This window comes from Capra hircus, chromosome 12 (genome assembly GCF_001704415.2).
Source record: "Capra hircus breed San Clemente chromosome 12, ASM170441v1, whole genome shotgun sequence".
Classification (NCBI taxonomy): Eukaryota; Metazoa; Chordata; class Mammalia; order Artiodactyla; family Bovidae; genus Capra; species Capra hircus.
Window position 1 is genome coordinate 3,459,052 of NC_030819.1, and position 15,612 is coordinate 3,474,663.

Below are 15,612 nucleotides of genomic sequence, written 5' to 3' on the forward strand. Positions count from 1 at the left end.
TGGGAATCCGTCTCTTCTTTCCCGAACCGTCAGTTGCACTTCTGTTCTTTTTATTTCTCAAAAGTGTGCAGAATAAATTCTGAAGTCATTTTGCCCCTAGGGCCTGTGAAATTTTCTGACCAAAAAAAGGTGCTAATAAATACTTATTTACTTAGCTTAAATAAATATAGGTATTTAAGTATATACTTGTGAAAGTTGCTCAGTCGTGTCCAACTTTTAGCGACCCCATGGTCTGTAGCCCACCAGGCTCCTCTGTCCATGGAATTCTCCAGGCAAGAATACTACAGTGGGTTGCTATTTCCTTCTCCAGGGGATCTTTCCAATTCAGGGATTGAACCTGTGTCTCCTTCATTGAAGACAGATTCTTTACCATCTGAGCCACCAGGGAAGCCCAAGTATATAGTTAAATATGTGTGTGTGTGTGTTTGTGTGTGTGTGCACCAAGAGTATAAAGAAATGCTCATTTAAGTTACGGGTGCTCACGCGCACATGCGCATGTTAGAATCACATACTAAGGACCAGGAGCAATTTTATCTCATATTTCCAATTGATATTTTCTTTCATCAAATGACTCAGACTGGGCAGAACACCAATAGCGGCCTTCAATTTCTGGATATTTATAAGCATTACACCATTTAGGCATAGATATGATGCAAAGGAGAAGAGAATGCTTTGTAGCATACATGTTGAGTAGGCGGGTGAGGACGGTTCACTCGCCGCCGTGATGTACCCATCAGAGCCGTCGTTCCGTCGCCTCTCAAAAAGTGCTCCGCGATGTCCTCCTAACTTGGATGGCTCGAGTTGCGGCATTTTCAAGTTTTGATCAGTGAGGATTTACCGGATTCTTTCTCGAGCATTTATCTCCACGCCCACCCACTAGCCGTCCTGCTCTCAGTGATGAGCTTTCAAGAGACGGTCCAGCGAGGCTCGGCCCTGAGGAGCTGCCTACGCACTGGAGGACGGCGATGCTGCCCAGACTTGTGGGGAAATCCTCTGGATGAAGGCTAAGAGATGCGGGCTCTCCTGTTTCTGCGGTGCATCCTCTCTGAGCCGCTGTCTTCTCAGCAGCAAACTAGTGACACCAACAGCCCCCGGGCGCGTCTGGCTCAAGGATTACCAACGGGGCGGGGCGCGTGAGATCCGTCACGCATGCGTCATCCACGGGTCGCTGACGTGGCACCTGAGGAATGTAAGGGGATTGGCCAGTTGTTTATGTGGCTCCACCCATTTGATGCTGAGATCACTCTTCATACAGCCCCTCTCGGCTGGGAGGACAGAGAACGAAAGGGAGGGAGAAACAGAGAAAGGTAGTAACACCTCCTTCCGTTGAATCAGAGCCAAAATTCACCAGTCATGGACTGTTCAGTTATTTGACTTATACATAACATTTTCAACAAATGGTCATCAAGATAAGGCCTTCATCTCTTGACTTTGATGTCCAATGAGGTGTCCAGGATTTTAAGACTTTGGAGAAACTTCTGGAATTCCATGTGGAGGTGGCACTCTTGTTCATGCACACACACATAGCTTTTTCCCTCGAGAAGGTCAGCAGCTTCTCAGAGCCGATAGCAGGCTCAGACCAAGGGGGTAACGCCTGTCTCTGTCTCCTGCTTCCTGTTCTAGTCTCTCAGTTTGAATCTGAGACCTTGGTTTCAGTGTTTGTCTCTTTCCTTGCATACTTCTAAGGCCATTAGAAAGCTTAATGTGGAATTTAATGTCTTTCTGCACAACGTGTGCAGAAAGTCTGTCTTATATATTTTAATTACCTTTGAGTTTCTGGAAGTCAGATGTTTCGTCTGCATCATCAAGGAACACAGACAGGGAAAGAGAGAGCTGTCATTTTTCAGGTCTGGGGAAACTGTCGCCGACTTTGGAAGCTTCCTGGGAGAATCTCATCCCTGAGTCTTTGGGAACCGGCCTCCTCTTTCTGCACTGTCAGTTCAGCTTCTCTTCTTTCTCTTACTTCTCAAAAATACGTAGAATAAAATCTTGAAGGCATTTTGCCCCTAAGTTCTGTAACATTTTTTGGACAAAAATGTACTAATTTTCAGGTTGATCTTCTTTTCTGAGCTGTGGCCCAGGCCTCCTGGAGGAGTTCTCAGGTGTCCGTGTCACTGGCGGCCATCCTTCCCCACTTGGCGTCCCAAAGGTCCCTCTGGTTTTGTTGCTTTGCTGTTCAGTCACTCAGTCGTGTCTGACTCTTTGCAACCTCATGGGCTGCAGCACACCAGGCTTTCCTGTCCTTTGCTGTCTTCCAGAGTTTGCTCAAACTCATATCCATTGAGTCGGTGATGCCATCCAACCATCTCGTTCTCTGTCGTCCCCCTCTTCTCACCTTCAATCTTTCCCAGCATCAGGGTCTTTTCCAGTGAGTCTGCTCTTCGCATCAGGTGGCCAAAGTATTAGAGTTTCAGCTTCAGCATCAGCCCTTCCAATGAACATTCAGCGTTGATCTCTTTTGGGATGGACTGGTTTGATCTCCTTGCTGTCCAAGAGATTCTCAAGAGTCTTCTCCAGCGCCACAGTTCGAAAGCATTAATTCTTCGGTGCTCAGCCTTCTTTATGGTCCAATTCTTTGTTACTGGTTCTGAACAAGATACAGATTTCTGCTGATAAGAACCACTTGCTGCCATGTCCCTACTGACCAGGGTCCCAGATACCAGGGCCTCCAGAATGTCTCCTTCTGGTTAGAAGGGAGCTCTCAGGGCCCACCAGGGAGACCCCACCCCAGAGCCCAGTGGCCGCTCGCATTGGTAAGGAAACTAGTGAAACTTTTGCATATAAAGTCTCTCTATATGCATGTATAATACATAGACTTTTGCGTGTATTTTGCATATAAATGTGTTCCCAAACTCTGCCACACAGTCTCTTACAGACGTGAAGATACAAAAAATTCACCTTTTAGGTAAAGTTGGAGTGAATGCAGTCATCTCGCACATCTTTACGCATTTTGAATAAAGTGTCTTCTGCGCTCTGGCAGAATTAGACTCAACCTAGTCGAGAAATGGGAGTCTTTTTCCTGGTTCTCCAGTTGGCTGCACATAACCTGAGGCCCCCTTCCCCCCCGACCCCGGGAGGCAGGCTCACAGGTGGGTTCCAGTTCTTCCTCAATGAAATGGGTAAATGACAACAACAAATCCCAGTTCCGTTGAAAGGATTTCACCAAGTAGACTGGTCTTCGCCTTGCCTCCAGTAATTCCTCTTCTTTAAAAAGATTAACAAATGGTTTTGTTTCCATTCTATAGGCTGGAAAATAGCATCGTTTATCATCAAAAGTTGAAGGAATGGCGTTTCCTTCAGATTCAATATAATTAATCGCATGATCTTCCTACTCATATGGATCCAATACATCCAATTCAGAAGCTTCCAGAAGGAACGCAATTCCCTCTAAAAGTCAAGCCCAAAAAAGTACCCAGTGAGCATGTGACTGCAGAAGGCTCGCTGGCCAGATGCGGCCTAGGGAGGGTCAACTGTGTTCAAGCTGCTTCTCCGTGGCGACAGACCAGTGGTGAGATGATGGCTTCTCCAGTCTTTCAGAGATGTGGGATTGCAGGACGCTAGTGGCCTCTCGGAGAAGGCAATGGCACCCCACTCCGGTGTTCTTGCCTGGAGAATCCCAGGGACGGGGGAGCCTGGTGGGCTGCCAACTACGGGGTTGCACAGAGTCGGACATGACTGAAGCGACTTAGCAGCAGCAGCAGCAGTGGCCTCTCCCATAGGCTTTTACTGGATATATACTGATGCTTAGAATTTCTGTCCTCTGTCAAAAAAAAAAAAAAAAATGCATCTCAGCCCTTGGGATCAGGAAGCCAGTTAGAGGGCTCAGAACAGATAAGATTCCTTTAAGTTATTTTAAATATTTAAAATTCCTTTAATTGGGGAGTTATTTAAAATTTTGAAAAGTTACTAGATGCCATCTTTAATGAATCATTTCTTAAGAGGCACGTTAGTTACCCCTGTCCTACATGGGAATGTCTTAAAATTCCCATTTTGAAGTCATCCTTAGCAAGCCGGTAGCTTATTAAAAAAAGCAATGAAATATCTGAGAATGTATGTCCACTGCTGAACAGTGTCTTTCACTGAGGCTGTTACTGAAGGTCAAGACCAAATGTAACCTCAAAGCTAGAGGAGAGAAGGGCATCCTCAGATGTTAGGTTCTGCTTCCGCCTTAGGAGACGAAGGAAAGACTCTTTGCCTGGACATCTCTCCTGGCTTTCCTGTTAGAGAAGAAAACTGACATGTTGCTGAAGCAGCATTTGAGAAATTAATCAGGGAGAAATTCCGAGGTGCTGTCAGGGTGAAGCCTGTCATTGGAAGCAGGCTTTATTGAGTTAAAACTTTTCAGAGTGGGCTCTGCTCTCAAGCTGGGTTCCCACGACCGCTCTACTATTTTAGAAACTGTTTCTTCGTCTTCAGAGTGAGGGGGTGGAGGCGTTCATGGCTTCTATGTTGTCAACCCATCATCCTGCTAATCAGTCAGGGTTCCCCCCCTACACACACACTCCCTCGCCTTCTCCCTGAATCCCCTACAGGAAGCCCTTGATTGCTTACCTGGGCTGGGGAACCAGCATCAACCACCCAGAAGAAGCAGCATGTGCAGGCTGCAGGTGCTATGGTAACAAACATTATGAAAATTGCCTCTTGATTGACGGATAAAAGAGACTCGACAGGAGCTGCTGCCGTATTTTTCATAGATGAATTATTGAAAAGGAAAAAAAAAGAGAAAAAAGTAGACATCGATCTGCTGGGGGTTACTGACAATGGAGATAAAACATATTTGAGAATTCTGTGTGAATTCTGCATTTCATTTTTTGAGCTGTGACAAGGAGGAGGTTATGTTTCTGCCGGTCGGGAAAACACGGTGGGCTGGCTGTTGGTGCGTGGTTAGGGTGACAGTTCTGATTATGATGTGATGGGTGCCGGGTGCCCCCTGGTGGCACAGACTACTCCTGCAGGGAGCAGACAATGGCCCGCAGGCCGGGAAATTCAATAATCAGTGGAGACAATGATGGAGAAGAATATTTGGATATGCATGTCGATCACATCAGAAAGGAATTTTTTAAAAAAATGCTTCATGTCATTCACAGAAGAGAGTTCGCAACTGTGAACAAACCTTCCCCAAATCGTGTCCTGACGTGACTGCAGAATTGATCAAAGATTTTTTAGAAAGATGACATAAGAGATTTTCTCACCAAAGGAGTATTTTAGTAGAATAATCTGCTACCCAGAGATCTCTTCATTTGGACATCTATGATATTTTTAATTTCCGTTCTTTCTACAGTATGTGAATATGTTTCATGATTTGTCTAAAACTTGTTTCTGCTTCCCCCGCCTCAGACCCTGAAAGAAAGAATAATGAAATACCACTTAGATATAGCACCACGTATTGCAATTAAAAAAAAAAAAATCTTTACATACATACTTAGGCTGAAAGGGAAGTGTGAAGGAAGATAGCATGATCAGGATAGTGAAAATCGCTCAGTCGTGTCCGACTCTTTGAGGCCCTGGGACTACACAATCCATGGAATTCTTCAGGCCAGAATACTGGAGTGGGTAGCCTTTCCCTGCTCCAGGGGATCTTCCTGACCCAGGGATCCAACCCAGGTCTCCCACATTGCAGGCGGATGCTTTACCAGGTGGGCCACAAGGGAAACCCATGATCGGGCTAGAATAAGAAATACGAAAACAAGTTATTTCTAAAAACCTTGTGTAGCATGTACTACCTTCATGTGTTGGGACACCGTCTTCCATGAAGACACTGCACTTTCAGATTAAATGCATATACTTAGATCTGAGTTCAGGTCCTCATGCTTAAGATCGTGTTCCCCGGCGTCCACCTCTGTGTTTCCACAGCAGCTCAAGTTTGCCTTGAGCAAGGAGGCTAATGCCGGGGAAGAGCCCTGGAGTGGAAATTCGGTTGGTAGGTTCTGCCTGTGGCTAGGAATTTTGGAAAGTCGCACCTGCTGGGTTTCTATTTCATCGCTACTAGGGGCTGGCCGCTCTGGGCCTCCAGCACTCTCGCCCCTCCTGGTAGCCGAGGGCTGGATCTGAGTCAGACCGGTGGTCTGCGGCCATATCACCCTGAGCGCGGCCGGTCCTGTCTGAGTCAGACGGGCAGCCTGAGAGCGAAGTGCTCCAGCTGCAGACCACTCGGCCATCCTTTTGGGTGTTGGTGGAGGACGGCCTCTGGCTCCAGGTCCCCCTGGATGATGCTGGTGGGAGAGCCAGGCAGGACTGGATAAACTCACCTGCCTCCAGGCATGCTGGCCGTACCCTCACAAGCCCGCACACCTCCACAAACTCGGGAGATGTTCCGACATAGTCCGAGTGGTGCTTCTGCATTTTCTGTCCCTACCCCTCCTGATCCAAGAGGAGAAACAAAAGGGATTAGACCGGGGAGAGTTGAGGAGCCCATGCCTGGCACTTCTGTGTGGCCTGGGGTAGAATCAGCCCTGAGGTGTGCCCAGTCTGTATGGCAGGGAGCTCGGGGCTCACCATCCCAGGAGCCAGAGGGGCAAAGCCTGCCGCCACTTCCTGGCCTGTCCCCAGGTCACTAAGCAGAAAGCTGTCCTCTCTTTAACACCCCCTGGCGAGGACCCTAGTGACATTATCTCACGGTTTCGACCCCACGGACTGTAGCCCGCCAGGCTCCTCTGTCCATGGGATTCTCCTGGCAAGAATACTGGAGTGGGTTGCCATTCCCTTCTCCAGAGGATCTTCCCAACCCAGGGGTCAAACCCAAGTCTCCTGCACTGCAGGCAGATTCTTTAACATGTGAGCCACAAGGGAAGCCCATGTTAGCCAACAGCCACACTGAAACTTGCTGGCCTGGGCAGGAGCATCGCGTCCTCTCTGAGCTCCCGAGGATGGATGGCAGCCTGTCGCTGAAGCCATGATTGAATGCTGCCTTGGAAGGACCAGAGAAGGGCACCCTGGGCAGTCAGGGTCACGATTGTGACCCCATGGACTACAGCCCACCAGGCTCCTCTGTCCCTGGGATTCTCCAGGCAAGAATACTGGAGCGGGCTGCCGTTTCCTCCTCCAGGAGATCTTCCCGACCCAATGGGTCTCCCGCATTGCAGGTGGATTCTTTCCCGGCTGCGCCACCAGGGAAGGCCTATAGCTTTGGGCAAAGAGGGATCTCCCAGAACAGGTGAGACCTTTTCCAGTGAAGGTGTTTACTAACTGTGTCTGCAGTTAAACATCTCTGCAGCCAAGCCTCTGTGAAGCATTTGTCTCCACCTGCTAGCTGTCCTGGGCACCAAACTGCCCTGGACATTCCAATGGTCTCCCGTGACTCGGTCAGTCTTAGAGCATGCCTGAGTCACAGACGTCATGTAGTCTGATGCCACTTTTGTGCGGGATTAAGCAGAGCTGCCACCCCCTTAACCCGCCCCCTACAACCTGTTACTACAGAAGCTAGGATAGTCCCACGTTTCCTGGCTATTAGTCCAGTGTTTGCATCACTAGTGAAACAGGAAGTGACCGGTGATCAGTCTGTCCGGAAGTGAGCCCGGAAGCAAAGGCCTGCTTTCTGGCCTCCAGCAGGACTGCTTTCTGGCCTCCAGCAGGACAGGGTCCCTCTGTAGGGAGGGAGCCGAGGGACACACAGCTTGTGGTGTGTGCGGTGCCGTCTCCAGCAGTTCAACACACACATCCTGCTTTCACACCATCACGTACCTTGAAAATGAACATCACACGTACTTTCTACCTAGACCATCCGTCCTGCTTACAGAAAGGCGGATGTCTGGCACTGTCCTCTGGAGGAGTCTGTGCTTAGAAGGCTAGGTTTTTTCAGTCTGACTAGTTAGCAAACGTTTTAGACTGCACACATACAGACCTACACATATATTACTATGAAGGGGAAAGACAAGGACCCAAGGTGTCACCGACTCAATGGACATGAGTTTGAGCAAACTCCAGGAGAGGGTGAAGGACAGGGAAGCCTGGCGTGCTGCAGTCGATGGGGTCGCAAAGAGTCGGACAAGACAGCGATTGAACAGGAAAGGCCTCTAAAATGTTTACCTAGATAATTGTGACTCTACACGAGTGTCTGCTTTGAGTTCAGTCTGTTTGAGTCCCATGAGGAAAGGATGCATTTGGTGCATTTTAAAACGTAAAAGGAATCAATTCTTCTCAACTTTGAAATCTTGTCTCTTTGGTGGCCTGGCTTGACATTACCAGATGAGATGGCCATCAGATGTTAATGTATCAGATCATCGTAGTGTTTACTCTCATGTTTAATGTGAGGTTTTCCTCAAATTAGTAAAAATTTAGGAGGTCAGTTCTTTTACCCATGATGCAGTTACTGTTCAAAATCATTTTTAAAGTTTTCTTCTTGGGGCATGAATAATTTTCATCTTCCACAGCATTCTCTTCGTGCTTTGGGAGATTTCTGTGAACATGCATGTTGTTTATTGCTTCCCTGGTAGCTCAGCTGGTAAAGAATCTGCCCATAATGCAAGACACAAGTTGGATTCCTGGGTTGGGAAGATCCCTGGAGAACGAATAGGCTCCCCACTGCAGTATTCCTGAGCATGCCCGGTGGCTCAGTCGGTAAAGAATCCACCTGCAATGCAGGAGACCTGGCTTCGATCCTTGGGTGGGGAAGATCCCCTACAGGAGGGCATGGCAACCCTCTCCGGTATTCATGCCTGGAGAATCCCATGGACAGAGGAGCCTGGCGGGCTACAGTCCATAGGGTCGCAAACTGTTGGACACGATCGAGCGACTCAGCACAGCACATGTTGTTTATGGCTGTATCCCAGCGCCCCCAAAGGTGTTTGACACTGTTGGTGCTCAATGAACAAATAGTGAATGAATTAATTAATGGGGGGCCTTCTGTGATAGCCCCTGCTGTGTGGACAGATAGTTCGTTTAAGGAGGGAGAAGCTCCAGGAAGGCCGAGGATGCGGGTATCCCGTGCAGGGCCACCAGGCTCCTCCTGTCTGCGTCTGTCGCCGGCAATATCACGGCGACTGCAGGAAGGGGGCTGAGAAGCAGGTGCGCTTTAACAAAGTGTCCCTATGTTGGAGTCATAAAAGAACATCAGCATTTCTCCGAAAAAGCCATTCTGTCCCTCACGGTGACCCTCCTGTCACAGGCAAAGTGGAGACTCAGGTCCAGTGTCCTTCAGACGCGTCACACACGTTGCTCACTCACCTGGGAGATGAGGACTTTACGCCTGATGGACAGTGTAACAGCTCACTGGTGGAACTGACATTTTAAATGCCCCCCAAACTGAGTGTCAAGGTTTCATTGCCTGCTGTCCCTCAATTCAAGTCTCAACCCCCTTCCCCTAGTTTCTCAGCATGTGACTTGATATGAAAATCGGGTCTTTATGGAGGCGATCGGGTGGCTGGTGGCTCAGGCAGTGGAGAAAGTGCCTGCATTGCAGGAGGCCTGGTTTTGATCCCTGAGTTGGGACGATCCCCTGGGGGAGGGCATGGCAAGCCGCTCCAGTATTCTTGCCTGGACAATCCCGGGGACAGAGGAGCCATCAGACACAACTGAGCGACTAACACACACACACACACACACACACACACACACACACACACACACACACACACGGAGGTAATCAGGTTAAAACGAGGTCATCAGAATGGGCCCTAACCCAGTGCTGACCAGTGGGCATGTTAACTTGCTTGGACTGCCATAACGAGATGCCACAGACGGGGGTTTAACCAACAGAAGGTGTCATCCCTCAGCCCTGGAGGCCAGGCGTGCAGCTCAAGGTGCTGGCCGGCTTCGCTTCTCCAGAGGCCTCTCTCCCCGGACCTTCACACGCTCTTCCCACGTGCGTGCGCCCAGGGGCTTCCTCCGGGTCCACGCTTCCTCTTGTCATAGGAGCTACCCTGGACTCGGGCCCACTCCAAAGAGCTCCTTCTAGAGGAATCATCGCTTTCAAGGTTCTCTCTAAATACGGTCTCATTCAGAGGAGCTGAAATTGAGGGCTGTAACACCTCATCTCACAGCAGTGTCCTTGCCAACAGGGCCCTTTGAACCTGCAGCATACCTGGAGGGAAGATGCAGGGAAAACCACCACCTGCACCCCAGCCTACCCCTGGTCTCGGCCCCTGCCTCCAAAGCCGTGAGGCCGTCCAGTCCTAACGTGTAAGCCGCCCAGCGCCTTGTCCCGTCGGCTCTGCATGACACCTGGCGCTCTGGGACTAGAACAGACACATTCAGCATTCTTTGTTCAAGAACAGAGTAAGGCCTCACCCTTCCATGGAGACAGATTCTGTGCACTTCAGAACTTCTGGGGGATTAGAGGAGAAGAAGCAATAAAAAGGAATTATAAAGGCAAGGAGGCAACTCAGCCAAGAGGATTTGGAGGCTAATAATTATGCAGAGAGAGTAATGATGAGGAAGAAAGAGTATTAACCGATACGGCTCGGTTTTAATTATACGAGAACATTATTTTCATCGATTTCGTGAGTTTCCCTTTGAAGGAATTTAAAACCACCGCATGCAGTTTGCGAAGCTGTTGTGTACGCTGTGTCCACGGTTTTCAAGGCTTCCTAATCAGAAGATTTTAAACCTGAATCTGTAAACCTTTCATCTCAGGAAACTACAGTTAGCGACTTTTCAGTTTGGAAAATCAAATTGCTCTACTCTCTGCTCAACATTGCTGCCGACCTCAAACTGCTCTAAAAAAGAAATCCTGATGAAAAAGAGGCAACATCTAGGTAGATAAACGTTCTATCTCTAGATAAACTGCCTTCCTTTTGGAAATGTGTGTGTTCTCGTCATTTCCAGCCCACTCTTGTGGTGTCGGGAGGAAATGCAGGCACATTTTTTATATAACAGTTTTGTGAGATTTGTGGACAGCTTTCAAACTCCCAGTCTCAACCCTTACAAGAAGAATGGCTTGTATCCCTGTCCTTTTCTGTCATTCTTTCCGCAAAGATGGAATACTTAAAACACGTGGAGCATCATGAAAAGCGTGAAATGTATTAAAAATCATGAGCTCCATCAATTAGCACAAAAGAACCAATCGTGAATGTATAATCAGGGAAACTCCATATGTGGAGTCCGACGGAGGTTTAGAGCTGGAAGGACATGAGCTGTCGACAAGCTCTTGAGGGCAGGTTTCCTGCTGGCTGTATGGATGCTGGGGTCTGGACTGTAAGGAGGACTGAGGCCTGGACTGTTCATAGATCCAGGGGTCACCTAGAAAGGTCTGAGCAGTGAGGAAGCAAGCAGGGGCTTCTCTCAGCCGTATGCATCCAACATGACCACTCAGCAGTTGAACTGAGCAGAAAAGACCACTGAGGAACAGAGGAAGCAACTCTTCTCCCAGGTTCCCCCTAAAGCGCAGGCATCGGGCTCCCTGGGCAGCACGGGTTTCCTTCCCGCTCACCAGAACTTCACTTCGTATCCGGAGTGGCCAGCCTTCCCTCAGCCGTGACCCTCTCCTTACATGCGTGGTCCTTTTTTCCTCTTTTAGATCTCCTCTTAATATCTGTCTGATTCTTAATTGAATGCGTAGCCCTTTCTTCCTCCTCCCCTCCCTTCTTCCCTTTCTCTCTGCCATCACGCATGCGCTTTTCCCTTTCCCTGCATCTTTGTTTCTTGTGGAAAATTAGAGGCCCAAGGAGTCTGCTTTTCAGCGCATGAGGTTGCGCTGTACTGCCTCTGAGAGATACATACTTCAAAAACTCATTTTTACTGTTCTTCATATCTTCTCAGCTTAATACTTTCCCAGTTTACTATATATATATATAATATATATACTTCTATGTATTTTTATATGTATACTTATATATATAATTACATTTCTATATTATATATACTTCTCTATGGGCTTCCCAGGTGGCGCTAGTGGTAAAGAACCCACCTTCCATGCAGGAGACAGAGAGTCACAGGTTCAGTCCCTGGGTCGGGAAGATCACCTGGAAGAGGAAATGGCAACCCACTCCAGTGTTCTTGCCTGGGGAATCCCAAGGACAGAGGAGCCTGGCAGGCTGCAGTTTAGGGGATCACAAACAGTTGGAATGCTGAGTGCGCACACACAGACACACACCCCTTTCTATATGTATTTTTAATGTAATCAACAGAAATCAGAACACATGCCTTTATTGTTCTCAAAGAACAGATACTCTGTCTTTCACAGAGGATCCATAACTGAGTGTTGGATCTTGTTATCCCCCCACCCACACCCCCAAAAAGACTAATGCTCAACAATTTTATCTCTGTCACTTCGCACTTCTTGACTAATTAGTGATCACTGTCAGATACCAAACCTCAGGGAGCAACAGCTGGGAAGCATGACAGAGAGATAACCCAAGTGCCACTGGATGAAATCAACAAAACCATGCTGCTCTACCTGACCCTGTAACTGAGAGAATAAACAACTAATACTCCTGATATCTTTGGACAGCAAGAGGTCAAACCAGTCAGTCCTAAAGAAAATCAACCCTGGATATTTATTGGAAGGGCTGATGCTGAAGCTCCAGTACTTTGGCCACCTGATGCAAAGAGCCGACTCATTGGAAAAGCCCCTGATGCTGGGAAAGATGGAAGGCAGGAGAAGAAGGGGTCGACAGAGTTTGAGAGGGCTGGATGGCATCACCCACTCAATGGACATGGGTTTGAGCAGACTCAGGGAGATAGTGAAGGACAGGGAAGCCTGGCGTGCTGCAATCCTTGGGGTCACAGAGTCAGACGTGACTTACAGACTCAACAACAACAACATAGCTGATACTGTCCTTAGTCAAATGACGTCAGAATCTGTCTGTGGAAAATATGTGTGACTCTAAGATATGACTTTACTTTTTATGGAAGTCTGCCTTCTAATGGGCCATATCCTCTTTAAGCGGACTTAGCTCATTCCCCAAACACCCATCTTCCTGCCATCAGTCTCATTCCTTCCAACATTTTTATAATTCCGTTTTAAAAAAATTTGCCGTCTTATATACTTCATTTTCACTTGAATGCCCTGCTTCAAATGTCAAAACTATTGGAAGTCAATTCAGTTCACATCTGACAAATAAAGATAATCATTCTAGTTAAATTCTTTCATTAAACTTAATATTGACTCTCACATATTGAAACTAATTTTCTTACTTCATCCACTAACAATTCTAGAATGTTAGCTTTTCATTAGAGTCCTAGTATGACAAACTAAGTTTTGGCATTTGTTTTGAGTAAAAACATTTTGATGAAAATCAAAACTATTTTTGTTCACATTTAATGCTTCAAAAACTGGTGATCGCATTAAGAAAATAGTTTCCCCCTACCTCATTGAAAAGAAAGCACATATTTGAAGTCAGGGTCTATTTACGAGGTGTTTTGATGTCTTAAAGCCATCAATGTGTGTGTGTGTGTGTGTGTGTGTGGGCAGGAGAGCACACACACGGGATGGTTTGAGCATGTTCTGTGATTACACGGAAAGTCTGTTTTTCTTTTTTGGAAAGGAAAGCAGGAAATGTTGTTAGTACTCTAAATACGTTCGTGGATGGATCAAAGCATTAGCAAAACTCTCTCTTCAATTACCAGTCACTGTTTGAGATTCCACAGCCGTCGGCTTATTTTTTTTTTAATGTAGTTTCCTGTTTTTAAGGCTATTTCCTTTGCAGAGTCACCGTTACTAAGGATTTCCAAATTAAAAAAGACTGAGTAATCTACCAAAACATAACACTGGTTTACAGTATGTGAGCTCCACCGCGTCACTTCACGGGAAAAATAGCAAAAATAAGTAGAATAGGTAATTTCCTTAACCGGGACCCTGCAGTTTTCTTCCTGGGTAACAACGCTGCCCTTAGGCATTCAGTCATGTCCGAATCTTTGCGACCCCATGGACTGTCCCAGCCCGCCAGGCTCCTCTGTCCCTGGAATTCTCTAGGCAGGAATACTGGAGGGGGTTGCCATTTCCTTTTCCAGGGGATCAAACATCTAGGAGAGACCCACTATTTTCACCTCCCCCTGGACTCACGTGACACAGGTAGATGAGTTTCTCTGAATTCTGGAAATGCACTTCATGAAATCCCATACACAGCCTTCCCATCTGTAAGGGCAACCCAAGCAGAAAAATGAAGGCACCTTGAAACCATAGGTGGATCATGGGGGTGGAAGAGGAGCCAAGATTATAAGACTAAGAATAAGTCAAGATTCTCATTCCTTCCCTCGAGTGACTTTGACCAGCCACGCCTGGTTCAAGCCCCTGGTGGTGGTGATGCTGGTGGCGGTGATGGTTTAGTTGCTCAGTCCTGTCTGACTCTCTTGACTTCACGGACTGTAGCCCATAGGAGGCTCCTCTGTTCATGGAACTCTCCAGGCAAGAATACAGGAGTGGGCTGCCATTTCCCCCTCCAGGGGATCTTCCCCAGCCAGTACTTGAACCTGTGTCTCCTACATCACAGTCGGATTCTTTACCAACTGAGCCACCAGGGAAACCCCTGGTACTTGGGACAGGAGGAAGAACACAGGTCTTTCTGTCCCACCAGCAGCCCCTGGCTCTGATGGTTTGCACAGGTGGAGACCGCTGCAGTCTAGGGTGTGGGCTCCTCCCCACACGGCTCTCCTTCACCCTTCGGTGAAGTCTACGTCAAGGCCACCCTAAAAGGAATCATCAAGGATGCAGTGGAAAATTAAACCATGTATTTGGTGAGCAAATATGTTCTTCATCTGATACATTTTTTCCCTCTTTATTTACTTAGAATAAATTTTTCATAACTAAAAATATCACTGTAACCATTTTAGGGCAATAACAATGTAACATGATATTTATCAGCTGTATGTTACTTCTGTTGTGGCTGCAGAAGACAGTCTTTGTTCTTTTAGTAAAATCCTAGAAAAGTTTAGGACCCTTTGTTGAGGAAGTTCTCTGCTGAGCTTTAAGACATTTCTAATTTATCCCTAAATTTAGCTTATGGTCTTAAGAAATGAGTGAATTCTTTGTAGGACTTCTCTGCCATTTTAGTGTGGGCCTTTGATCTTCATTTGGCACAGTTTTCAGTTTTGAGAGCAATCTGTCTTCTGTCTAGCATGCACTTAGCTGTTCTCCCTGAATGAACTTCACACAAGCAGGCACTTGTGTGGCCAGTTCTTGAGACTCTATATCCCCTTTCTCCCTGATTCCTGATACGTGTACTGATGTTTTACTATTGGGTTATCAGTTCAGTTCAGTTCAGTCGCTCAGTTGTGTCCGACTCTTTGTGACCCCATGGACTGCAGCAGGCCAGGCCTCCCTGTCCATCGCCAACTCCTGGAGCCTATTCAAACTCACATCCATCACGCCAGTGATGACGTCCAACCATCTCATCCTCTGTCGTCCCCTTCTCCTCCCACCTTCAATCCTTCCCAGCATCAGGGTCTTTTCCAATGAGTCATTTCTTCACATCAGATGGCCAAAGTATTGGAGTTTCAGCTTCAGCCCTTCCAATGAATATTCAGGACTGATTTCCTTTAGAATGGATTGGTTGGATCTCCTTGCAATCCAAGGCACTCTCAAGAGTCTTCTCCAACACCACAGTTCAAAAGCATCAACTCTCCAGTGCTCAGGTTTCTTTATAGTCCAACTCTCACATCCATATGTGACTATTGGAAAAACCATAGCTATGACTAGATGGACTTTTGTTGGTTATGTACATGTGCTAATATATTCAA

General features: G+C 47.3%; 1 protein-coding gene across 2 annotated transcripts in view; it reads left to right on the forward strand.

Moving 5' to 3' along the window:
* Positions 1–15,612, forward strand: part of FAM155A (family with sequence similarity 155 member A) — a 608,391-nt gene that overhangs the window by 580,552 nt on the left and 12,227 nt on the right. The gene's annotated exons all lie outside the window — the stretch shown is intronic.